This window comes from Canis lupus, chromosome 26 (assembly GCF_003254725.2).
Source record: "Canis lupus dingo isolate Sandy chromosome 26, ASM325472v2, whole genome shotgun sequence".
Classification (NCBI taxonomy): Eukaryota; Metazoa; Chordata; class Mammalia; order Carnivora; family Canidae; genus Canis; species Canis lupus.
The window spans coordinates 30524505-30550475 of NC_064268.1; the positions used below are offsets into that span (position 1 = coordinate 30524505).

Here is a 25971-nt window from a genome sequence, read left to right on the forward strand (position 1 = left end):
CTAGATGAAACTTAGCCAACAAGGCACTTACTTCCCTCTCCAGCCTTTCAGGCATGGGCAATCTGTCCCACTGTTTTATCTGTGCCGCCTGGGGCAAAGCCCCCCTCTTCCCTGGTGGCCGTTCCCCTCCCGAACGCATTGAACTGCGCCAACCTCACACCCGCACCTCCAGGGCATTGCATTCTCCCTCTCTCCTGGACAATGCCTTATTCACGGACCCTCTCAACCACCACTTCCCTTTGTCTTACTCCACCCTTAGGTCTTCCCTGCGTGTAGTCACCCTGTCAAATGTTACCTCTCATCACGCCCCGATCCGTGGTCTCTCTTGGCGCAACGGGCAGCCTTTCTGAATCTCTAGGTACCTCTGCCTCTCTCCTCTGTCTGCCTGTCTCCCTGGTTCCGCGACGAACTCTCTCTAGTCGGGCAGAAGTAGCCCTCCTGGCCAGCCTCCCGGAGAAGCACAAACGAGTGATCTTTCTCCCACTACTTATCGGGGTCTCCCCGGCTTCAACCCTGGTGGCCGCCCAAGGACACGTCACTGGCGAGACAGGACCCAGGTAGGAAACCTAAACCATACCTTACTTACCCAGACCCCATAGAAAGGCAGAAGCGCTTATCGCCCCGTACCGCTTCCTCCAGTCACATGCCCCAATGCCTATCAGCCCGTACAGACACGAGCCCTTAGCACTCCCCCTTCAAAAGCCGGCTTCCCCGGCTCTGCTCCCTCTCGGGGCCTGGGAACCTCGCCCCAGATGCGCCCACTGAAAGCCTCTTTTGACCCACCTTTGCCTGGCCTCTCTAGTTCATTTGCCTACCAGTCGCATGAAACCTGAGATTTGGTGCCGAAACCCGGGAGGAGTTCGAGGCCCCGCTCTGGAGGGAGCCCCTCTCCTCTCACCACCAGGACCTGAACTGAACCCCGCGCCTCGAGACGCCGGGTTGGCGCCCCCTGATTCCGTGCCCCTGTCCCGCTGGTGCTGCCGGAAGCCGCGGCCGCGCCAGGGCAACTCCACAGAGCCAGCGGGTGGCTCTCCGGTGCTCCCTGGGGATCAGGAGACGTCCTCATCCTTAGGGCCACCTCTGTTTCTCTGGTGACCCTGGGCTGCAAACGGGGACGCCTGTCTTCAGTCTCCGGGTTACCCGGTGCGAATCATGGAACTGCCCAATCCCAATGTGACCCCGAAACTCCGACGGGTTGTCTACTGTCCAATTTCAAAACCCGGGGCCGGGATCCCTGGGTGGCGCAGCGGTCTGGCGCCTGCCTTTGACCCAGGGTCCGATCCTGGAGACCCGGCACCGAATCCCACGTCAGGCTCCCGGTGCATGGAGCCTGCTTCTCCCTCTGCTTGTGTCTCTGCCCCCCACCCCCTCCCCTCTCTCTCTCTGTGTGACTATCATAAATAAATAAAAACTTAAAAAAAAAGAAAAGAAAGAAAACCCGGGGCCTTTCCCAGGACCTGAAAAGGCGCCGCCTCAGCCTCATTCATTTCTCTACGGTGGCCCGGCCCCAATATTACCTGGACAATCAGTCTCCACGGCCCCTGAGGGTACTTCTGACTACCAAATTCTCACGGCCCAGGACAATCTCTAGACCTCAGGGCAAGCGGACCAAGGTCCCAGACATGCAGGCTTTCTGGGACCTCCGCTCTCGCCCCTCTCTCTGCTCCCAATGTTCCACCACCCAGGTCCTTTCGGCGCGGGAGCCGCTCCCTCCGCCCCCTCCACCCATTCCCTCAGCTCCAAGAGCCCCCGAATCCTTTCCCCCTTCCCCTGTCTCAGGGTCCCCTGACACCCTGGCCCAAACACCTACTAGGGGAACGCCAGCCCTGCCCCCTGCCCCCTTCTCCTCCTCCTGCCTCCCAACCACACACCTCCTTACCCGTTTCTGACCCCCAACCTTCACCCCCCTACCTCCCCTCCGATCCAGGTGCACAAGATCCCACAAGGTCTCGCCTCCCCTGACCTGGCCGGCCCCCTGCGACAGGTGGTGGGAGCTGAAGGGATTGTTCGGGTCCACGCTTTCTCCCTTCAGGACCTTTCCCACATGGAAAAGGGGGCTGGGCTCTTACTCTGCTAACCCGGGACTGCAGCCAAGAAGTCAGTATTTGGCCCAGGCAGAGGGCTTGCTTGACTTGGCAGGATTTGCATGTGCTGCAGACCACCCCCCTTCCACCAGAGGACAGGGAGCGAATGCAGGCTGCCGCCCGACAACACGCCGGCCGGGTCCGTTTCACCGACGGGGCTGTGCCAATCGGTGCTCAGGGCGGTTCCCGCCGAGGATCCCGCACGCCCTTAGCAGACGGGCCAGGGAGGGGGGGGGGCCGCCGCCGCCGCCGCCCCACGTCCACTGTCTCCACGCTGGCACGCGGGCGGTCTCTAACAGGGCTGTCTGTCAACTACGCTAGGGTCCGGCAAGTCGCTCAGAACCCAGATGAGAAGCCTGCTCTTTGCCTTCAGAGGCTCGCTGAGGCTGTAACCCAGTACCCTCGCCTGGACCCTGCCTCCCCGGCCCCGTCCAGGGCTACTGTGGTGGCGACGCATTTTCTCTCTCAGTCCTCCCCGATACCCGGAAAAAAAATTCAAGAAGGCCGAAGAGGGTCCCCAAACTCCCATTCCCGACCTGCCGACCATGGCATTGAACGTCTTGAACACCCGAGACGAAGAGCGGCTGAACCGCAGGGGCAGGCCAGACTGCAGCTGCAGGTGCAGGTGCAACTCCACACCCCAGCCTCGCTGGCAGCCCTGCGGCCGGCGGGCTCCGGGAGGCACACAGAGGGGCACCCCACCGCATCCCGCCTGGGGCTTGCGTCAGACGCGGCACCGAGGGACACCGGGCCCGTCAATGTCCCAGGATCACGGAGCCGACGCGGCCAGGCCCGCGATGTCGAGTGACGGGCCACTGCAAATCCGCCTGCCCTGGTCTCGGGGCATCCTCGGCGCCTCCACACGGACGCAACCCTGAGCCGCAAAGTCCAACCTTCCGACTACTCGGACTGGACCACGACTCGCGGGGCCCAGACTCGGACACCCCCTAACCCAGGCCGAGCCTGGGGTGTGGGACCCAGGGAATTTAACAAAAATCCCCTGCCCCTGGACAAGCGGAGCAGGACTAACTCCATTTTCTGCTGCACCCGCCACCTCCTGCTATGACCCCCACAGGACCTGCTTATTGCTTAAGGCGCTGCCCCACCCTAGTCAAGCCACTGAGCACACCCTTACCCGAAATCAGATCATAAAAATGTAACCCCCGCTTGTGCCCCCCAACACTGCGTGCCAATTCTGACCAGAGTGATAGGCCAGTTCAAACGGTCACCATAGGTAGGGTAAACTGGGAGTCAACTGGCCCCCAGTTGCGGGCCGACTCACATGACTGTGCAACCTTCTGTGTGTGTTACAATCCCGTGGGCCACTGGCCCCCGGAAAGCTGCTACGCCTCTGAGCCCCGGGGTCCAAGTCCCTGCTCCGCCGTGTCGGGTATACTTGGACCCAAGCTCGAGCTTGTAAAGAAACCCTCGTGTGTTTGCATCGGTGTCGGCTCCTGGGGGCTTTCTCGGATTTGCTACCTGGGGCACAACGTGGGGTCCTGCTCCCGGGAGCGGGGAAGTCCGTCTCTTTCCTGCTGGACACGGGGTGACTGGCTCCATTCTGCCTTCCACTCGGGTGCCGGGTTCCCCTCTCCAGTGGTGGTGGTGGGGGGAACTGATGGCACCTCCATCTACTCCACGGACGGGCTCCCCTCTCACCCTCCTTCCTTAGAACTCCTTCCTGCCCGGCTCCTCTCCTCGGCCGGGAGATCCTACACAAACTCAAGGCCACCGTTCGTCTTTCTCCCTCACCCACTGCCTCTGGTCACCTCGTCTTACCCTTCATTTCTCCTGATCCCTCCACTCCACGCCCCCCGTCTCCCTCTACCCCTTAACCCCCAAGTCTGGGACACCTCTAAACCAATGGTGGCCACTCACCACCCCCCAGTCAAAACCCACTTAAAAGATCAAACCCCCCCGCCTCCTCTCCTTCTCAGCCCCAATTCTCCATTTCGGAAACTCACCGACGGGGACTTAAACCTAGTACAGACCGACTTGGCCAGCACGGCCTCCTTATCCCCAACAGCTCCCCGAGCATCACCCCCATTCTCCCTGCCAGGAAACCTTCTGGAGCCTATCGCCTAGTACAAGGTTGAAGACTCATCAACGAGGCTGCTAGCCCTCTCCACCCGCTGGTGCCCAACCCATACGCCCCACTTCCTACTGTTCCCTCCACCGCTACTCACTTCTCACGCTGAGGCCTCAAAGATGCCTTCTTGATTCACTGCTCCTCCACACCCACATTCATACGTTCTCTTGGCCTTCCCATGGGAAGACCCCGACACACATACCTCAGGACAACTGGCCTGGACGGTCCTGCCTCAGGGACTCCAAGGATAGTCCCCATCTCTTTGGCCAGGCCCTTTCTAGACATCTCCAACAAGGCTCTTTCACACAGAGCACACTCCTCCAAGAAGTCGATGACCTTCCCCTTTGTAGGCCCTCCCGACCTTCCTCACAGGAAGACACTGCTCTCCTCCTCAGCTTCCTTGGTTCTAAAGGGTACCCGGTCACTCCCTCCAAAGCGCAACTTTGCACCCCCACGGTTACCTAGCTGGGTATATCCTTAACCCCTACACCTCGAAAACACTCACTGGAGACCGCCTCCGCCTACCACAACACCAGCATCTCCGGCCTCCCCTCTCCCCGCCAGAACGCCGACAACCTTCTCTCTTTCTTGGCTCTCGTGGGTTTCCTCTGGTACTGGATTCCTGACTCCGCTCTCCTGGCACGACCCCTCCACAGGGCAGCCAAACCAACCCCACGGGGGCCACGGACAGACCCCTCCCCTGTCAAACACCTTCTCTCCAAACGGGAAGACTGCCTTACTTTGGGACCCGTTTCAGCTCTTCCAGATCCCCCAAAACCTCCCTACTTATTGACTGATGAACGTTCCCGCTCGGCCCCTCGCCTCCTGGTACAGCCAACAGGACCAACGGAGCGGACACGGGCGTACCTCTCACAACAGCTAGATGTCGCCGCTCAGGGCTGGCAACCATGTCTCAGAGCCCTGGCTGGGGCCGCCTCCCTGACAAAGGAGGCCCTTACACTCACTCTACAAGGCCCCTCACCGTTTTCTCCTCTCACCGCCTGGGACACAGATCTACTGAGCCAGAAATCTGTTTCTCATCTGGACCCCGCTAGACTCCAACTTGATCTTCTCCTCTTCATCGAAAACCCGGACATCTACCACCCACCAACCTCTCGTCTAAATCCTGCTCCCCTCCTGCGGGTGGGTACTCCCCCCGCGACTCACTCAGAACCCTCCCATTCCTGCCCTCAACTCCTGCACGAGCTGACTCCTCCACGTCGGGACTTTCCTATCAAGCCCTCCCGAAGCCTGACCGAATGAATCCTCTTTGTGGATGGTAGTTCTCTCATCGCCCCGGACGGCCAGAGAGAGACACGCGGCCTACGCCGTAGTTGCTTACCCTCGATGCCGTCCTGGAGGCGGCTGCCCTCCCCCTCGGGACACCACATACACTGCCTCCAAATACGCCTCCCTCATCACACACACACATTCTGTCCTCTGGCAAGAGCGAGGGTGTCTTACCACCAAGGGTACCACCCATAATCAATGGGCACCTCATTTCACAACTACTGGAGACCCTCAGCCCAGACCCTCAGACCCCCCAACCTCACTCAAGTAGCCACTGTCCACTGTCGTGGACCGACCCTCCGAGGACCTGGTGTCCCGAGGCAACAACAAAGCCGACTCTCCACTGCCCGACCCACTGCCTTAGACCCCCACCAGCTCCCCTCCTCTTCCTCCACACACCACAGTCCCCCTCTTACACACACCAGGAAACTCAGACAGACACCCAAAAGGATGGGAGGAATCGCCAGGGACAAAGGCCGCATCTTCATTCCAAAGAAACTCGCTCTTCCAGACCCTTCAGCCCCCATGATCGTTTCAGACATACGGCAGTCCCTACACGTCGGGCCCAAGGCCTTACACCAGTTCCTACAACCCCTTTTCCACCCTCCACATGTGCCACAGGTTACCGGAGAGGCGCCGAAGTCTTGCAAACCCTGCTCCACGGTCAACGCTCGAGGGGGAATTCGCAGGCCCGGCGGGGCCCAATCCCCAGCTCTGCGCACACCAACCTGGCGAGGACTGGCAGCCTGACTTTTCCCACGTGCCACGCCATAAATCCTTTCCCTACCTGTTAGCCTCAGTGGACACCTTTACACGGTGGATAGGGGCTTTCTCCATACCTCGGGACACTGCGGAGGCGGCGGCCACCATAGCCCTCCAACACATCATTCCGAGGTTCGGCCTCCCGCGGACCCTACCATCTGACAACGGCCCGGCCTCATCTCCAGCATCACCCAGCAAGTCTCCGAGAGCCTAAATATTACCTGGAAACCCCATATCCCATACCAACCCCGGTCTTCGGGTAAGGGAGAGCGGGCCGACGGCCTTCTCGAGGGACGTCTCACCAAACTGCCCTTGAAGCCCGCCCGTCCTGGCCACCCTCCTCCCGCTGGCTTTAACAAGGCTCAGAGCTTCCCCTAGAGGGCCGTGGGCTCCTAAGTCCCTTTCAGCTTCTCGTGGGCGGCCCTTCCTGCTCACTCAAAATCTTCCCGTCACCGCCTCCTCTGCTCCTATCTTGCCTACCTTACCTAACTCTTCTAAGAGCCCTCCTGCGGGCCCATGCGACTCAGTCAGCCCGACTCCAGGGGAACCCACAGCAGATACTCCCCAAGCCCTGGCCCCAGGGGATAGCGTCCTGCTACAAGAACTATACCCAAAAACCTTACAGCCTAAGTGCACCGGTCCCGATACGGTGGCCCTTACGACCCCCACGGCCGCCAAACTCCTAGCACACCACCCGCGGGGTACACAGCTCTAAGTGAAAGCGAGGCCCCTCACGACACGGATGCGCAGGACCACCTTTGGGACCTACTCCAATACTGCTATGGCTCCATCCTCCTCCTCCTGGTCCTACCTCCTAGTCACTCCACCACTGACCCTGGGTTTAGGTGGACGTTTACATGACAGAAACCTGGCACCGGGGAATGTCCACCACTGATTGTCAACCACTGGGTTGCCAGGCCCTCATCAATTTCTCCATCCCCAATTGCCAGTCAATTCCTGTATCCACATCTGATCCTAGAATCTCTTCCACCTATGATCAAGACCCATCCTACCTGCCAAAACTACCCGGTTGAAATCCACGGATGCTGCCCTTATCGCTACTGGAATATTCATCGCCTTGGCCACTTGTGCCGGGACCCTTTCGCCGGCACCTTTGCAACCAGTGACCCACGAGGCCGCTTCTACAGAACACACAGTAACTATAGCCTAACTATTCTGGACCCTTGGGATTCCCACTGGGCGACGGGGGTAACCGCAAAATTGTACCGCTGCCCCTTTTCCTCCTACCCTACCGTCTTCTCTCCCCGCATCTACACGACATACACACGTGCGGCTCTCACTTCCACCAATCCAACCCGACCGAAGGAACCAGACTCCCACCATACGTGCACAGGAGCAACTTCTCCAAACCCACCTACAGGCTACCCCAGCTCAGGCCCGGGGCGGGGCCCCTTCTCCTAGATGAAACTTAGCCAACAAGGCACTTACTTCCCTCTCCAGCCTTTCAGGCATGGGCAATCTGTCCCACTGTTTTATCTGTGCCGCCTGGGGCAAAGCCCCCCTCTTCCCTGGTGGCCGTTCCCCTCCCTAACGCATTGAACTGCGCCAACCTCACACCCGCACCTCCAGGGCATTGCATTCTCCCTCTCTCCTGGACAATGCCTTATTCACGGACCCTCTCAACCACCACTTCCCTTTGTCTTACTCCACCCTTAGGTCTTCCCTGCGTGTAGTCACCCTGTCAAATGTTACCTCTCATCACGCCCCGATCCGTGGTCTCTCTTGGCGCAACGGGCAGCCTTTCTGAATCTCTAGGTACCTCTGCCTCTCTCCTCTGTCTGCCTGTCTCCCTGGTTCCGCGACGAACTCTCTCTAGTCGGGCAGAAGTAGCCCTCCTGGCCAGCCTCCCGGAGAAGCACAAACGAGTGATCTTTCTCCCACTACTTATCGGGGTCTCCCCGGCTTCAACCCTGGTGGCCGCCCAAGGACACGTCACTGGCGAGACAGGACCCAGGTAGGAAACCCGAACCATACCTTACTTACCCAGACCCCATAGAAAGGCAGAAGCGCTTATCGCCCCGTACCGCTTCCTCCAGTCACATGCCCCAATGCCTATCAGCCCGTACAGACACGAGCCCTTAGCACTCCCCCTTCAAAAGCCGGCTTCCCCGGCTCTGCTCCCTCTCGGGGCCTGGGAACCTCGCCCCAGATGCGCCCACTGAAAGCCTCTTTTGACCCACCTTTGCCTGGCCTCTCTAGTTCATTTGCCTACCAGTCGCATGAAACCTGAGATTTGGTGCCGAAACCCGGGAGGAGTTCGAGGCCCCGCTCTGGAGGGAGCCCCTCTCCTCTCACCACCAGGACCTGAACTGAACCCCGCGCCTCGAGACGCCGGGTAGGCGCCCCCTGATTCCGTGCCCCTGTCCCGCTGGTGCTGCCGGAAGCCGCGGCCGCGCCAGGGCAACTCCACAGAGCCAGCGGGTGGCTCTCCGGTGCTCCCTGGGGATCAGGAGACGTCCTCATCCTTAGGGCCACCTCTGTTTCTCTGGTGACCCTGGGCTGCAAACGGGGACGCCTGTCTTCAGTCTCCGGGTTACCCGGTGCGAATCATGGAACTGCCCAATCCCAATGTGACCCCGAAACTCCGACGGGTTGTCTACTGTCCAATTTCAAAACCCGGGGCCGGGATCCCTGGGTGGCGCAGCGGTCTGGCGCCTGCCTTTGACCCAGGGTCCGATCCTGGAGACCCGGCACCGAATCCCACGTCAGGCTCCCGGTGCATGGAGCCTGCTTCTCCCTCTGCTTGTGTCTCTGCCCCCCACCCCCTCCCTCTCTCTCTGTGTGACTATCATAAATAAATAAAAACTTAAAAAAAAAGAAAAGAAAGAAAACCCGGGGCCTTTCCCAGGACCTGAAAAGGCGCCGCCTCAGCCTCATTCATTTCTCTACGGTGGCCCGGCCCCAATATTACCTGGACAATCAGTCTCCACGGCCCCTGAGGGTACTTCTGACTACCAAATTCTCACGGCCCAGGACAATCTCTAGACCTCAGGGCAAGCGGACCAAGGTCCCAGACATGCAGGCTTTCTGGGACCTCCGCTCTCGCCCCTCTCTCTGCTCCCAATGTTCCACCACCCAGGTCCTTTCGGCGCGGGAGCCGCTCCCTCCGTCCCCTCCGCCCCCTCCACCCATTCCCTCAGCTCCAAGAGCCCCCGAATCCTTTCCCCCTTCCCCTGTCTCAGGGTCCCCTGACACCCTGGCCCGAACACCTACTAGGGGAACGCCAGCCCTGCCCCCTGCCCCCTTCTCCTCCTCCTGCCTCCCAACCACACACCTCCTTACCCGTTTCTGACCCCCAACCTTCACCCCCCTACCTCCCCTCCGATCCAGGTGCACAAGATCCCACAAGGTCTCGCCTCCCCTGACCTGGCCGGCCCCCTGCGACAGGTGGTGGGAGCTGAAGGGATTGTTCGGGTCCACGCTTTCTCCCTTCAGGACCTTTCCCACATGGAAAAGGGGGCTGGGCTCTTACTCTGCTAACCCGGGACTGCAGCCAAGAAGTCAGTATTTGGCCCAGGCAGAGGGCTTGCTTGACTTGGCAGGATTTGCATGTGCTGCAGACCACCCCCCTTCCACCAGAGGACAGGGAGCGAATGCAGGCTGCCGCCCGACAACACGCCGGCCGGGTCCGTTTCACCGACGGGGCTGTGCCAATCGGTGCTCGGGCGGTTCCCGCCGAGGATCCCGCACGCCCTTAGCAGACGGGCCGGGAGGGGGGGGGCCGCCGCCGCCGCCGCCGCCGCCCCACGTCCACTGTCTCCACGCTGGCACGCGGGCGGTCTCTAACAGGGCTGTCTGTCAACTACGCTAGGGTCCGGCAAGTCGCTCAGAACCCAGATGAGAAGCCTGCTCTTTGCCTTCAGAGGCTCGCTGAGGCTGTAACCCAGTACCCTCGCCTGGACCCTGCCTCCCCGGCCCCGTCCAGGGCTACTGTGGTGGCGACGCATTTTCTCTCTCAGTCCTCCCCGATACCCGGAAAAAAAAATTCAAGAAGGCCGAAGAGGGTCCCCAAACTCCCATTCCCGACCTGCCGACCATGGCATTGAACGTCTTGAACACCCGAGACGAAGAGCGGCTGAACCGCAGGGGCAGGCCAGACTGCAGCTGCAGGTGCAGGTGCAACTCCACACCCCAGCCTCGCTGGCAGCCCTGCGGCCGGCGGGCTCCGGGAGGCACACAGAGGGGCACCCCACCGCATCCCGCCTGGGGCTTGCGTCAGACGCGGCACCGAGGGACACCGGGCCCGTCAATGTCCCAGGATCACGGAGCCGACGCGGCCAGGCCCGCGATGTCGAGTGACGGGCCACTGGCAAATCCGCCTGCCCTGGTCTCGGGGCATCCTCGGCGCCTCCACACGGACGCAACCCTGAGCCGCAAAGTCCAACCTTCCGACTACTCGGACTGGACCACGACTCGCGGGGCCCAGACTCGGACACCCCCTAACCCAGGCCGAGCCTGGGGTGTGGGACCCAGGGAATTTAACAAAAATCCCCTGCCCCTGGACAAGCGGAGCAGGACTAACTCCATTTTCTGCTGCACCCGCCACCTCCTGCTATGACCCCCACAGGACCTGCTTATTGCTTAAGGCGCTGCCCCACCCTAGTCAAGCCACTGAGCACACCCTTACCCGAAATCAGATCATAAAAATGTAACCCCCGCTTGTGCCCCCCAACACTGCGCGCCAATTCTGACCAGAGTGATAGGCCAGTTCAAACGGTCACCATAGGTAGGGTAAACTGGGAGTCAACTGGCCCCCAGTTGCGGGCGGACTCACATGACTGTGCAACCTTCTGTGTGTGTTACAATCCCGTGGGCCACTGGCCCCCGGAAAGCTGCTACGCCTCTGAGCCCCGGGGTCCAAGTCCCTGCTCCGCCGTGTCGGGTATACTTGGACCCAAGCTCGAGCTTGTAAAGAAACCCTCGTGTGTTTGCATCGGTGTCGGCTCCTGGGGGCTTTCTCGGATTTGCTACCTGGGGCACAACGTGGGGTCCTGCTCCCGGGAGCGGGGAAGTCCGTCTCTTTCCTGCTGGACACGGGGCGACTGGCTCCATTCTGCCTTCCACTCGGGTGCCGGGTTCCCCTCTCCAGTGGTGGTGGTGGTGGGAACTGATGGCACCTCCATCTACTCCACGGACGGGCTCCCCTCTCACCCTCCTTCCTTAGAACTCCTTCCTGCCCGGCTCCTCTCCTCGGCCGGGATATCCTACACAAACTCAAGGCCACCGTTCGTCTTTCTCCCTCACCCACTGCCTCTGCTCACCTCGTCTTACCCTTCATTTCTCCTGATCCCTCCACTCCACGCCCCCCGTCTCCCTCTACCCCTTAACCCCCAAGTCTGGGACACCTCTAAACCAATGGTGGCCACTCACCACCCCCCAGTCAAAACCCACTTAAAAGATCAAACCCCCCCGCCTCCTCTCCTTCTCAGCCCCAATTCTCCATTTCGGAAACTCACCGACGGGGACTTAAACCTAGTACAGACCGACTTGGCCAGCACGGCCTCCTTATCCCCAACAGCTCCCCGAGCATCACCCCCATTCTCCCTGCCAGGAAACCTTCTGGAGCCTATCGCCTAGTACAAGGTTGAAGACTCATCAACGAGGCTGCTAGCCCTCTCCACCCGCTGGTGCCCAACCCATACGCCCCACTTTCTACTGTTCCCTCCACCGCTACTCACTTCTCACGCTGAGGCCTCAAAGACGCCTTCTTGATTCACTGCTCCTCCACACCCACATTCATACGTTCTCTTGGCCTTCCCATGGGAAGACCCCGACACACATACCTCAGGACAACTGGCCTGGACGGTCCTGCCTCAGGGACTCCAAGGATAGTCCCCATCTCTTTGGCCAGGCCCTTTCTAGACATCTCCAACAAGGCTCTTTCACACAGAGCACACTCCTCCAAGAAGTCGATGACCTTCCCCTTTGTAGGCCCTCCCGACCTTCCTCACAGGAAGACACTGCTCTCCTCCTCAGCTTCCTTGGTTCTAAAGGGTACCCGGTCACTCCCTCCAAAGCGCAACTTTGCACCCCCACGGTTACCTAGCTGGGTATATCCTTAACCCCTACACCTCGAAAACACTCACTGGAGACCGCCTCCGCCTACCACAACACCAGCATCTCCGGCCTCCCCTCTCCCCGCCAGAACGCCGACAACCTTCTCTCTTTCTTGGCTCTCGTGGGTTTCCTCTGGTACTGGATTCCTGACTCCGCTCTCCTGGCACGACCCCTCCACAGGGCAGCCAAACCAACCCCACGGGGGCCACGGACAGACCCCTCCCCTGTCAAACACCTTCTCTCCAAACGGGAAGACTGCCTTACTTTGGGACCCGTTTCAGCTCTTCCAGATCCCCCAAAACCTCCCTACTTATTGACTGATGAACGTTCCCGCTCGGCCCCTCGCCTCCTGGTACAGCCAACAGGACCAACGGAGCGGACACGGGCGTACCTCTCACAACAGCTAGATGTCGCCGCTCAGGGCTGGCAACCACGTCTCAGAGCCCTGGCTGGGGCCGCCTCCCTGACAAAGGAGGCCCTTACACTCACTCTACAAGGCCCCTCACCGTTTTCTCCTCTCACCGCCTGGGACACAGATCTACTGAGCCAGAAATCTGTTTCTCATCTGGACCCCGCTAGACTCCAACTTGATCTTCTCCTCTTCATCGAAAACCCGGACATCTACCACCCACCAACCTCTCGTCTAAATCCTGCTCCCCTCCTGCGGGTGGGTACTCCCCCCGCGACTCACTCAGAACCCTCCCATTCCTGCCCTCAACTCCTGCACGAGCTGACTCCTCCACGTCGGGACTTTCCTATCAAGCCCTCCCGAAGCCTGACCGAATGAATCCTCTTTGTGGATGGTAGTTCTCTCATCGCCCCGGACGGCCAGAGAGAGACACGCGGCCTACGCCGTACTTGCTTACCCTCGATGCCGTCCTGGAGGCGGCTGCCCTCCCCCTCGGGACACCACATACACTGCCTCCAAATACGCCTCCCTCATCACACACACACATTCTGTCCTCTGGCAAGAGCGAGGGTGTCTTACCACCAAGGGTACCACCCATAATCAATGGGCACCTCATTTCACAACTACTGGAGACCCTCAGCCCAGACCCTCAGACCCCCCAACCTCACTCAAGTAGCCACTGTCCACTGTCGTGGACCGACCCTCCGAGGACCTGGTGTCCCGAGGCAACAACAAAGCCGACTCTCCACTGCCCGACCCACTGCCTTAGACCCCCACCAGCTCCCCTCCTCTTCCTCCACACACCACAGTCCCCCTCTTACACACACCAGGAAACTCAGACAGACACCCAAAAGGATGGGAGGAATCGCCAGGGACAAAGGCCGCATCTTCATTCCAAAGAAACTCGCTCTTCCAGACCCTTCAGCCCCCATGATCGTTTCAGACATACGGCAGTCCCTACACGTCGGGCCCAAGGCCTTACACCAGTTCCTACAACCCCTTTTCCACCCTCCACATGTGCCACAGGTTACCGGAGAGGCGCCGAAGTCTTGCAAACCCTGCTCCACGGTCAACGCTCGAGGGGGAATTCGCAGGCCCGGCGGGGCCCAATCCCCAGCTCTGCGCACACCAACCTGGCGAGGACTGGCAGCCTGACTTTTCCCACGTGCCACGCCATAAATCCTTTCCCTACCTGTTAGCCTCAGTGGACACCTTTACACGGTGGATAGGGGCTTTCTCCATACCTCGGGACACTGCGGAGGCGGCGGCCACCATAGCCCTCCAACACATCATTCCGAGGTTCGGCCTCCCGCGGACCCTACCATCTGACAACGGCCCGGCCTCATCTCCAGCATCACCCAGCAAGTCTCCGAGAGCCTAAATATTACCTGGAAACCCCATATCCCATACCAACCCCAGTCTTCGGGTAAGGGAGAGCGGGCCGACGGCCTTCTCGAGGGACGTCTCACCAAACTGCCCTTGAAGCCCGCCCGTCCTGGCCACCCTCCTCCCGCTGGCTTTAACAAGGCTCAGAGCTTCCCCTAGAGGGCCGTGGGCTCCAAGTCCCTTTCAGCTTCTCGTGGGCGGCCCTTCCTGCTCACTCAAAATCTTCCCGTCACCGCCTCCTCTGCTCCTATCTTGCCTACCTTACCTAACTCTTCTAAGAGCCCTCCTGCGGGCCCATGCGACTCAGTCAGCCCGACTCCAGGGGAACCCACAGCAGATACTCCCCAAGCCCTGGCCCCAGGGGATAGCGTCCTGCTACAAGAACTATACCCAAAAACCTTACAGCCTAAGTGCACCGGTCCCGATACGGTGGCCCTTACGACCCCCACGGCCGCCAAACTCCTAGCACACCACCCGCGGGGTACACAGCTCTAAGTGAAAGCGAGGCCCCTCACGACACGGATGCGCAGGACCACCTTTGGGACCTACTCCAATACTGCTATGGCTCCATCCTCCTCCTCCTGGTCCTACCTCCTGGTCACTCCACCACTGACCCTGGGTTTAGGTGGACGTTTACATGACAGAAACCTGGCACCGGGGAATGTCCACCACTGATTGTCAACCACTGGGTTGCCAGGCCCTCATCAATTTCTCCATCCCCAATTGCCAGTCAATTCCTGTATCCACATCTGATCCTAGAATCTCTTCCACCTATGATCAAGACCCATCCTACCTGCCAAAACTACCCGGTTGAAATCCACGGATGCTGCCCTTATCGCTACTGGAATATTCATCGCCTTGGCCACTTGTGCCGGGACCCTTTCGCCGGCACCTTTGCAACCAGTGACCCATGAGGCCGCTTCTACAGAACACACAGTAACTATAGCCTAACTATTCTGGACCCTTGGGATTCCCACTGGGCGACGGGGGTAACCGCAAAATTGTACCGCTGCCCCTTTTCCTCCTACCCTACCGTCTTCTCTCCCCGCATCTACACGACATACACACGTGCGGCTCTCACTTCCACCAATCCAACCCGACCGAAGGAACCAGACTCCCACCATACGTGCACAGGAGCAACTTCTCCAAACCCACCTACAGGCTACCCCAGCTCAGGCCCGGGGCGGGGCCCCTTCTCCTAGATGAAACTTAGCCAACAAGGCACTTACTTCCCTCTCCAGCCTTTCAGGCATGGGCAATCTGTCCCACTGTTTTATCTGTGCCGCCTGGGGCAAAGCCCCCCTCTTCCCTGGTGGCCGTTCCCCTCCCTAACGCATTGAACTGCGCCAACCTCACACCCGCACCTCCAGGGCATTGCATTCTCCCTCTCTCCTGGACAATGCCTTATTCACGGACCCTCTCAACCACCACTTCCCTTTGTCTTACTCCACCCTTAGGTCTTCCCTGCGTGTAGTCACCCTGTCAAATGTTACCTCTCATCACGCCCCGATCCGTGGTCTCTCTTGGCGCAACGGGCAGCCTTTCTGAATCTCTAGGTACCTCTGCCTCTCTCCTCTGTCTGCCTGTCTCCCTGGTTCCGCGACGAACTCTCTCTAGTCGGGCAGAAGTAGCCCTCCTGGCCAGCCTCCCGGAGAAGCACAAACGAGTGATCTTTCTCCCACTACTTATCGGGGTCTCCCCGGCTTCAACCCTGGTGGCCGCCCAAGGACACGTCACTGGCGAGACAGGACCCAGGTAGGAAACCTGAACCATACCTTACTTACCCAGACCCCACAGAAAGGCAGAAGCGCTTATCGCCCCGTACCGCTTCCTCCAGTCACATGCCCCAATGCCTATCAGCCCGTACAGACACGAGCCCTTAGCACTCCCCCTTCAAAAGCCGGCTTCCCCGGCTCTGCTCCCTCTCGGGGCCTGGGAACCTCGCCCCAGATGCGCCCACTGAAAGCCTCTTTTGACCCACCTTTGCCTGGCCTCTCTAGTTCATTTGCCTACCAGTCGCATGAAACCTGAGATTTGGTGCCGAAACCCGGGAGGAGTTCGAGGCCCCGCTCTGGAGGGAGCCCCTCTCCTCTCACCACCAGGACCTGAACTGAACCCCACGCCTCGAGTCGCCGGGTAGGCGCCCCCTGATTCCGTGCCCCTGTCCCGCTGGTCCTGCCGGAAGCCGCGGCCGCGCCAGGGCAACTCCACAGAGCCAGCGGGTGGCTCTCCGGTGCTCCCTGGGGATCAGGAGACGTCCTCATCCTTAGGGCCACCTCTGTTTCTCTGGTGACCCTGGGCTGCAAACGGGGACGCCTGTCTTCAGTCTCCGGGTTACCCGGTGCGAATCATGGAACTGCCCAATCCCAATGTGACCCCGAAACTCCGACGGGTTGTCTACTGTCCAATTTCAAAACCCGGGGCCGGGATCCCTGGGTGGCGCAGCGGTCTGGCGCCTGCCTTTGACCCAGGGTCCGATCCCGGAGACCCGGCACCGAATCCCACGTCAGGCTCCCGGTGCATGGAGCCTGCTTCTCCCTCTGCTTGTGTCTCTGCCCCCCACCCCCTCTCTCTCTCTCTGGGTGACTATCATAAATAAATAAAAACTTAAAAAAAAAGAAAAGAAAGAAAACCCGGGGCCTTTCCCAGGACCTGAAAAGGCGCCGCCTCAGCCTCATTCATTTCTCTACGGTGGCCCGGCCCCAATATTACCTGGACAATCAGTCTCCACGGCCCCTGAGGGTACTTCTGACTACCAAATTCTCACGGCCCAGGACAATCTCTAGACCTCAGGGCAAGCGGACCAAGGTCCCAGACATGCAGGCTTTCTGGGACCTCCGCTCTCGCCCCTCTCTCTGCTCCCAATGTTCCACCACCCAGGTCCTTTCGGCGCGGGAGCCGCTCCCTCCGCCCCCTCCACCCATTCCCTCAGCTCCAAGAGCCCCCGAATCCTTTCCCCCTTCCCCTGTCTCAGGGTCCCCTGACACCCTGGCCCGAACACCTACTAGGGGAACGCCAGCCCTGCCCCCTGCCCCCTTCTCCTCCTCCTGCCTCCCAACCACACACCTCCTTACCCGTTTCTGACCCCCAACCTTCACCCCCCTACCTCCCCTCCGATCCAGGTGCACAAGATCCCACAAGGTCTCGCCTCCCCTGACCTGGCCGGCCCCCTGCGACAGGTGGTGGGAGCTGAAGGGATTGTTCGGGTCCACGCTTTCTCCCTTCAGGACCTTTCCCACATGGAAAAGGGGGCTGGGCTCTTACTCTGCTAACCCGGGACTGCAGCCAAGAATTCAGTATTTGGCCCAGGCAGAGGGCTTGCTTGACTTGGCAGGATTTGCATGTGCTGCAGACCACCCCCCTTCCACCAGAGGACAGGGAGCGAATGCAGGCTGCCGCCCGACAACACGCCGGCCGGGTCCGTTTCACCGACGGGGCTGTGCCAATCGGTGCTCGGGCGGTTCCCGCCGAGGATCCCGCACGCCCTTAGCAGACGGGCCGGGAGGCGGGGGGGCCGCCGCCGCCGCCGCCGCCGCCGCCCCACGTCCACTGTCTCCACGCTGGCACGCGGGCGGTCTCTAACAGGGCTGTCTGTCAACTACGCTAGGGTCCGGCAAGTCGCTCAGAACCCAGATGAGAAGCCTGCTCTTTGCCTTCAGAGGCTCGCTGAGGCTGTAACCCAGTACCCTCGCCTGGACCCTGCCTCCCCGGCCCCGTCCAGGGCTACTGTGGTGGCGACGCATTTTCTCTCTCAGTCCTCCCCGATACCCGGAAAAAAAAATTCAAGAAGGCCGAAGAGGGTCCCCAAACTCCCATTCCCGACCTGCCGACCATGGCATTGAACGTCTTGAACACCCGAGACGAAGAGCGGCTGAACCGCAGGGGCAGGCCAGACTGCAGCTGCAGGTGCAGGTGCAACTCCACACCCCAGCCTCGCTGGCAGCCCTGCGGCCGGCGGGCTCCGGGAGGCACACAGAGGGGCACCCCACCGCATCCCGCCTGGGGCTTGCGTCAGACGCGGCACCGAGGGACACCGGGCCCGTCAATGTCCCAGGATCACGGAGCCGACGCGGCCAGGCCCGCGATGTCGAGTGACGGGCCACTGGAAATCCGCCTGCCCTGGTCTCGGGGCATCCTCGGCGCCTCCACACGGACGCAACCCTGAGCCGCAAAGTCCAACCTTCCGACTACTCGGACTGGACCACGACTCGCGGGGCCCAGACTCGGACACCCCCTAACCCAGGCCGAGCCTGGGGTGTGGGACCCAGGGAATTTAACAAAAATCCCCTGCCCCTGGACAAGCGGAGCAGGACTAACTCCATTTTCTGCTGCACCCGCCACCTCCTGCTATGACCCCCACAGGACCTGCTTATTGCTTAAGGCGCTGCCCCACCCTAGTCAAGCCACTGAGCACACCCTTACCCGAAATCAGATCATAAAAATGTAACCCCCGCTTGTGCCCCCCAACACTGCGCGCCAATTCTGACCAGAGTGATAGGCCAGTTCAAACGGTCACCATAGGTAGGGTAAACTGGGAGTCAACTGGCCCCCAGTTGCGGGCGGACTCACATGACTGTGCAACCTTCTGTGTGTGTTACAATCCCGTGGGCCACTGGCCCCCGGAAAGCTGCTACGCCTCTGAGCCCCGGGGTCCAAGTCCCTGCTCCGCCGTGTCGGGTATACTTGGACCCAAGCTCGAGCTTGTAAAGAAACCCTCGTGTGTTTGCATCGGTGTCGGCTCCTGGGGGCTTTCTCGGATTTGCTACCTGGGGCACAACGTGGGGTCCTGCTCCCGGGAGCGGGGAAGTCCGTCTCTTTCCTGCTGGACACGGGGCGACTGGCTCCATTCTGCCTTCCACTCGGGTGCCGGGTTCCCCTCTCCAGTGGTGGTGGTGGTGGGAACTGATGGCACCTCCATCTACTCCACGGACGGGCTCCCCTCTCACCCTCCTTCCTTAGAACTCCTTCCTGCCCGGCTCCTCTCCTCGGCCGGGATATCCTACACAAACTCAAGGCCACCGTTCGTCTTTCTCCCTCACCCACTGCCTCTGCTCACCTCGTCTTACCCTTCATTTCTCCTGATCCCTCCACTCCACGCCCCCCGTCTCCCTCTACCCCTTAACCCCCAAGTCTGGGACACCTCTAAACCAATGGTGGCCACTCACCACCCCCCAGTCAAAACCCACTTAAAAGATCAAACCCCCCCGCCTCCTCTCCTTCTCAGCCCCAATTCTCCATTTCGGAAACTCACCGACGGGGACTTAAACCTAGTACAGACCGACTTGGCCAGCACGGCCTCCTTATCCCCAACAGCTCCCCGAGCATCACCCCCATTCTCCCTGCCAGGAAACCTTCTGGAGCCTATCGCCTAGTACAAGGTTGAAGACTCATCAACGAGGCTGCTAGCCCTCTCCACCCGCTGGTGCCCAACCCATACGCCCCACTTTCTACTGTTCCCTCCACCGCTACTCACTTCTCACGCTTAGGCCTCAAAGACGCCTTCTTGATTCACTGCTCCTCCACACCCACATTCATACGTTCTCTTGGCCTTCCCATGGGAAGACCCCGACACACATACCTCAGGACAACTGGCCTGGACGGTCCTGCCTCAGGGACTCACGGATAGTCCCCATCTCTTTGGCCAGGCCCTTTCTAGACATCTCCAACAAGGCTCTTTCACACAGAGCACACTCCTCCAAGAAGTCGATGACCTTCCCCTTTGTAGGCCCTCCCGACCTTCCTCACAGGAAGACACTGCTCTCCTCCTCAGCTTCCTTGGTTCTAAAGGGTACCCGGTCACTCCCTCCAAAGCGCAACTTTGCACCCCCACGGTTACCTAGCTGGGTATATCCTTAACCCCTACACCTCGAAAACACTCACTGGAGACCGCCTCCGCCTACCACAACACCAGCATCTCCGGCCTCCCCTCTCCCCGCCAGAACGCCGACAACCTTCTCTCTTTCTTGGCTCTCGTGGGTTTCCTCTGGTACTGGATTCCTGACTCCGCTCTCCTGGCACGACCCCTCCACAGGGCAGCCAAACCAACCCCACGGGGGCCACGGACAGACCCCTCCCCTGTCAAACACCTTCTCTCCAAACGGGAAGACTGCCTTACTTTGGGACCCGTTTCAGCTCTTCCAGATCCCCCAAAACCTCCCTACTTATTGACTGATGAACGTTCCCGCTCGGCCCCTCGCCTCCTGGTACAGCCAACAGGACCAACGGAGCGGACACGGGCGTACCTCTCACAACAGCTAGATGTCGCCGCTCAGGGCTGGCAACCATGTCTCAGAGCCCTGGCTGGGGCCGCCTCCCTGACAAAGGAGGCCCTTACACTCACTCTCCAAGGCCCCTCGCCGTTTTCTCCTCTCACCGCCTGGGACACAGATCTACTGAGCCAGAAATCTGTTTCTCATCTGGACCCCTCTAGACTCCAACTTGATCTTCTCCTCTTCATCGAAAACCCGGACATCTACCACCCACCAACCTCTCGTCTAAATCCTGCTCCCCTCCTGCGGGTGGGTACTCCCCCCGCGACTCACTCAGAACCCTCCCATTCCTGCCCTCAACTCCTGCACGAGCTGACTCCTCCACGTCGGGACTTTCCTATCAAGCCCTCCCGAAGCCTGACCGAATGAATCCTCTTTGGGGATGGTAGTTCTCTCATCGCCCCGGACGGCCAGAGAGAGACACGCGGCCTACGCCGTACTTGCTTACCCTCGATGCCGTCCTGGAGGCGGCTGCCCTCCCCCTCGGGACACCACATACACTGCCTCCAAATACGCCTCCCTCATCACACACACACATTCTGTCCTCTGGCAAGAGCGAGGGTGTCTTACCACCAAGGGTACCACCCATAATCAATGGGCACCTCATTTCACAACTACTGGAGACCCTCAGCCCAGACCCTCAGACCCCCCAACCTCACTCAAGTAGCCACTGTCCACTGTCGTGGACCGACCCTCCGAGGACCTGGTGTCCCGAGGCAACAACAAAGCCGACTCTCCACTGCCCGACCCACTGCCTTAGACCCCCACCAGCTCCCCTCCTCTTCCTCCACACACCACAGTCCCCCTCTTACACACACCAGGAAACTCAGACAGACACCCAAAAGGATGGGAGGAATCGCCAGGGACACAGGCCGCATCTTCATTCCAAAGAAACTCGCTCTTCCAGACCCTTCAGCCCCCATGATCGTTTCAGACATACGGCAGGCCCTACACGTCGGGCCCAAGGCCTTACACCAGTTCCTACAACCCCTTTTCCACCCTCCACATGTGCCACAGGTTACCGGAGAGGCGCCGAAGTCTTGCAAACCCTGCTCCACGGTCAACGCTCGAGGGGGAATTCGCAGGCCCGGCGGGGCCCAATCCCCAGCTCTGCGCACACCAACCTGGCGAGGACTGGCAGCCTGACTTTTCCCACGTGCCACGCCATAAATCCTTTCCCTACCTGTTAGCCTCAGTGGACACCTTTACACGGTGGATAGGGGCTTTCTCCATACCTCGGGACACTGCGGAGGCGGCGGCCACCATAGCCCTCCAACACGTCATTCCGAGGTTCGGCCTCCCGCGGACCCTACCATCTGACAACGGCCCGGCCTCATCTCCAGCATCACCCAGCAAGTCTCCGAGAGCCTAAATATTACCTGGAAACCCCATATCCCATACCAACCCCAGTCTTCGGGTAAGGGAGAGCGGGCCGACGGCCTTCTCGAGGGACGTCTCACCAAACTGCCCTTGAAGCCCGCCCGTCCTGGCCACCCTCCTCCCGCTGGCTTTAACAAGGCTCAGAGCTTCCCCTAGAGGGCCGTGGGCTCTAAGTCCCTTTCAGCTTCTCGTGGGCGGCCCTTCCTGCTCACTCAAAATCTTCCCGTCACCGCCTCCTCTGCTCCTATCTTGCCTACCTTACCTAACTCTTCTAAGAGCCCTCCTGCGGGCCCATGCGACTCAGTCAGCCCGACTCCAGGGGAACCCACAGCAGATACTCCCCAAGCCCTGGCCCCAGGGGATTGCGTCCTGCTACAAGAACTATACCCAAAAACCTTACAGCCTAAGTGCACCGGTCCCGATACGGTGGCCCTTACGACCCCCACGGCCGCCAAACTCCTAGCACACCACCCGCGGGGTACACAGCTCTAAGTGAAAGCGAGGCCCCTCACGACACGGATGCGCAGGACCACCTTTGGGACCTACTCCAATACTGCTTTCAAAGCTCCATCCTCCTCCTCCTGGTCCTACCTCCTAGTTACTCCACCACTGACCCTGGTTTAGGTGGACGTTTACATGACAGAAACCTGGCACCGGGGAATGTCCACCACTGATTGTCAACCACTGGGTTGCCAGGCCCTCATCAATTTCTCCATCCCCAATTGCCAGTCAATTCCTGTATCCACATCTGATCCTAGAATCTCTTCCACCTATGATCAAGACCCATCCTACCTGCCAAAACTACCCGGTTGAAATCCACGGATGCTGCCCTTATCGCGACTGGAATATTCATCGCCTTGGCCACTTGTGCCGGGACCCTTTCGCCGGCACCTTTGCAACCAGTGACCCATGAGGCCGCTTCTACAGAACACACAGTAACTATAGCCTAACTATTCTGGACCCTTGGGATTCCCACTGGGCGACGGGGGTAACCGCAAAATTGTACCGCTGCCCCTTTTCCTCCTACCCTACCGTCTTCTCTCCCCGCATCTACACGACATACACACGTGCGGCTCTCACTTCCACCAATCCAACCCGACCGAAGGAACCAGACTCCCACCATACGTGCACAGGAGCAACTTCTCCAAACCCACCTACAGGCTACCCCAGCTCAGGCCCGGGGCGGGGCCCCTTCTGCTAGATGAAACTTAGCCAACAAGGCACTTACTTCCCTCTCCAGCCTTTCAGGCATGGGCAATCTGTCCCACTGTTTTATCTGTGCCGCCTGGGGCAAAGCCCCCCTCTTCCCTGGTGGCCGTTCCCCTCCCTAACGCATTGAACTGCGCCAACCTCACACCCGCACCTCCAGGGCATTGCATTCTCCCTCTCTCCTGGACAATGCCTTATTCACGGACCCTCTCAACCACCACTTCCCTTTGTGTTACTCCACCCTTAGGTCTTCCCTGCGTGTAGTCACCCTGTCAAATGTTACCTCTCATCACGCCCCGATCCGTGGTCTCTCTTGGCGCAACGGGCAGCCTTTCTGAATCTCTAGGTACCTCTGCCTCTCTCCTCTGTCTGCCTGTCTCCCTGGTTCCGCGACGAACTCTCTCTAGTCGGGCAGAAGTAGCCCTCCTGGCCAGCCTCCCGGAGAAGCACAAACGAGTGATCTTTCTCCCACTACTTATCGGGGTCTCCCCGGCTTCAACCCTGGTGGCCGCCCAAGGACACGTCACTGGCGAGACAGGACCCAGGTAGGAAACCTGAACCATACCTTACTTACCCAGACCCCACAGAAAGGCAGAAGCGCTTATCGCCCCGTACCGCTTCCTCCAGTCACATGCCCCAATGCCTATCAGCCCGTACAGACACGAGCCCTTAGCACTCCCCCTTCAAAAGCCGCCTTCCCCGGCTCTGCTCCCTCTCGGGGCCTGGGAACCTCGCCCCAGATGCGCCCACTGAAAGCCTCTTTTGACCCACCTTTGCCTGGCCTCTCTAGTTCATTTGCCTACCAGTCGCATGAAACCTGAGATTTGGTGCCGAAACCCGGGAGGAGTTCGAGGCCCCGCTCTGGAGGGAGCCCCTCTCCTCTCACCACCAGGACCTGAACTGAACCCCACGCCTCGAGACGCCGGGTAGGCGCCCCCTGATTCCGTGCCCCTGTCCCGCTGGTGCTGCCGGAAGCCGCGGCCGCGCCAGGGCAACTCCACAGAGCCAGCGGGTGGCTCTCCGGTGCTCCCTGGGGATCAGGAGACGTCCTCATCCTTAGGGCCACCTCTGTTTCTCTGGTGACCCTGGGCTGCAAACGGGGACGCCTGTCTTCAGTCTCCGGGTTACCCGGTGCGAATCATGGAACTGCCCAATCCCAATGTGACCCCGAAACTCCGACGGGTTGTCTACTGTCCAATTTCAAAACCCGGGGCCGGGATCCCTGGGTGGCGCAGCGGTCTGGCGCCTGCCTTTGACCCAGGGTCCGATCCCGGAGACCCGGCACCGAATCCCACGTCAGGCTCCCGGTGCATGGAGCCTGCTTCTCCCTCTGCTTGTGTCTCTGCCCCCCACCCCCTCTCTCTCTCTCTGGGTGACTATCATAAATAAATAAAAACTTAAAAAAAAAGAAAAGAAAGAAAACCCGGGGCCTTTCCCAGGACCTGAAAAGGCGCCGCCTCAGCCTCATTCATTTCTCTACGGTGGCCCGGCCCCAATATTACCTGGACAATCAGTCTCCACGGCCCCTGAGGGTACTTCTGACTACCAAATTCTCACGGCCCAGGACAATCTCTAGACCTCAGGGCAAGCGGACCAAGGTCCCAGACATGCAGGCTTTCTGGGACCTCCGCTCTCGCCCCTCTCTCTGCTCCCAATGTTCCACCACCCAGGTCCTTTCGGCGCGGGAGCCGCTCCCTCCGCCCCCTCCACCCATTCCCTCAGCTCCAAGAGCCCCCGAATCCTTTCCCCCTTCCCCTGTCTCAGGGTCCCCTGACACCCTGGCCCGAACACCTACTAGGGGAACGCCAGCCCTGCCCCCTGCCCCCTTCTCCTCCTCCTGCCTCCCAACCACACACCTCCTTACCCGTTTCTGACCCCCAACCTTCACCCCCCTACCTCCCCTCCGATCCAGGTGCACAAGATCCCACAAGGTCTCGCCTCCCCTGACCTGGCCGGCCCCATGCGACAGGTGGTGGGAGCTGAAGGGATTGTTCGGGTCCACGCTTTCTCCCTTCAGGACCTTTCCCACATGGAAAAGGGGGCTGGGCTCTTACTCTGCTAACCCGGGACTGCAGCCAAGAATTCAGTATTTGGCCCAGGCAGAGGGCTTGCTTGACTTGGCAGGATTTGCATGTGCTGCAGACCACCCCCCTTCCACCAGAGGACAGGGAGCGAATGCAGGCTGCCGCCCGACAACACGCCGGCCGGGTCCGTTTCACCGACGGGGCTGTGCCAATCGGTGCTCGGGCGGTTCCCGCCGAGGATCCCGCACGCCCTTAGCAGACGGGACGGGAGGCGGGGGGGCCGCCGCCGCCGCCGCCGCCGCCGCCCCACGTCCACTGTCTCCACGCTGGCACGCGGGCGGTCTCTAACAGGGCTGTCTGTCAACTACGCTAGGGTCCGGCAAGTCGCTCAGAACCCAGATGAGAAGCCTGCTCTTTGCCTTCAGAGGCTCGCTGAGGCTGTAACCCAGTACCCTCGCCTGGACCCTGCCTCCCCGGCCCCGTCCAGGGCTACTGTGGTGGCGACGCATTTTCTCTCTCAGTCCTCCCCGATACCCGGAAAAAAAAATTCAAGAAGGCCGAAGAGGGTCCCCAAACTCCCATTCCCGACCTGCCGACCATGGCATTGAACGTCTTGAACACCCGAGACGAAGAGCGGCTGAACCGCAGGGGCAGGCCAGACTGCAGCTGCAGGTGCAGGTGCAACTCCACACCCCAGCCTCGCTGGCAGCCCTGCGGCCGGCGGGCTCCGGGAGGCACACAGAGGGGCACCCCACCGCATCCCGCCTGGGGCTTGCGTCAGACGCGGCACCGAGGGACACCGGGCCCGTCAATGTCCCAGGATCACGGAGCCGACGCGGCCAGGCCCGCGATGTCGAGTGACGGGCCACTGCAAATCCGCCTGCCCTGGTCTCGGGGCATCCTCGGCGCCTCCACACGGACGCAACCCTGAGCCGCAAAGTCCAACCTTCCGACTACTCGGACTGGACCACGACTCGCGGGGCCCAGACTC

General features: G+C 60.3%; 1 protein-coding gene across 6 annotated transcripts in view; it reads right to left on the minus strand.

Moving 5' to 3' along the window:
• LOC112677034 (putative PRAME family member 26) overlaps positions 1–24904 on the minus strand; it is a 62279-nt gene extending 37375 nt beyond the window's left edge. Inside the window, exons 1-2 of one of the 6 annotated variants that reach the window (XR_007406214.1) lie at positions 21039–24904; positions 2279–5737 (exon numbers count right to left, since the gene is read on the minus strand). The gene's annotated coding sequence lies outside the window, so the exon portion shown is untranslated. Of the gene's footprint in view, positions 1–2278; positions 5738–13392 lie in introns of those variants that run through there. The other 5 variants (XR_007406213.1, XR_007406210.1, XR_007406212.1 and 2 more) reach the window with 5 other exon arrangements.
• Positions 24905–25971: the final 1067 nt, after the last annotated feature.